The sequence below is a fragment of the Etheostoma cragini genome, chromosome 5 (assembly GCF_013103735.1).
Source record: "Etheostoma cragini isolate CJK2018 chromosome 5, CSU_Ecrag_1.0, whole genome shotgun sequence".
NCBI lineage: Eukaryota > Metazoa > Chordata > Actinopteri > Perciformes > Percidae > Etheostoma > Etheostoma cragini.
The window spans coordinates 25,420,779-25,421,466 of record NC_048411.1 but is presented as its reverse complement, the minus strand read 5'-3'; the positions used below and the strand labels follow the sequence as shown (position 1 = coordinate 25,421,466).

Sequence of the window (688 nt, the reverse complement as noted above, 5' to 3'; positions counted from 1 at the left end):
TTTTTCAAAGTGGCAGTCAGTCTTTAATAATAGCAAAGAAATGCTTTGTTCAAGGCAAATCCTTCACACGACAGCAAAATAAAACTGACCAATAAATTCCAACGATGGCTATGGCAGGTCAAACAGGAAGCTTTAAAATACAACCAAGGGTCTTATTTTATTCTCGCTTTCAGAAATGTTAACTACACAATTGAAGGTTTATACTGATCAAAACACACAGAGTGAAGAAGTTCCACTGGAGACAACTCAAACAAGATTAGTGTCTGATAGAAACATAACATTCATTTTACAATAAAAATATCTGCACAAAAACATCCCAAAAACAAAAAAAACAAAAAAAAACGGGTAACGCAAGAAATAGAAATGTTTGCTATTCAACTTTTCAATACAGTCACAAATCACAGCTGTGGCAACAAATTTCTTTAAAATTTACATAACTGAAAGAAAAGGATACCCACCCACAACCCCTCCCCCCTTCCCTCCTTCCCTCAGACTTGATTGTGTTCATTTTTAAGAGCGTATACTGCGATTACAAACGGATTCCCGACTGAACAAAAGCTGCACATCAAATCTTGGATATCAAGACTATCAAAAAAGGCACAGACAGACAGGTTGCACAAAGAACTCAGCAGAAGCTTTTTAATACAACTAATCCCATTAAGGTTTCCAGCGCCCTTCATGTTCAACC

At 36.5% G+C, this 688-nt stretch overlaps 1 protein-coding gene across 1 annotated transcript in view; it reads right to left on the bottom strand.

The window, feature by feature from the left end:
- Positions 1-688, bottom strand: part of mapk1 (mitogen-activated protein kinase 1) — a 25,571-nt gene continuing 24,883 nt past the window's right edge. The window contains exon 9 of the mRNA XM_034871531.1: positions 1-688. This exon is cut by the window's right edge and continues 3,577 nt beyond it. The gene's annotated coding sequence lies outside the window, so the exon portion shown is untranslated.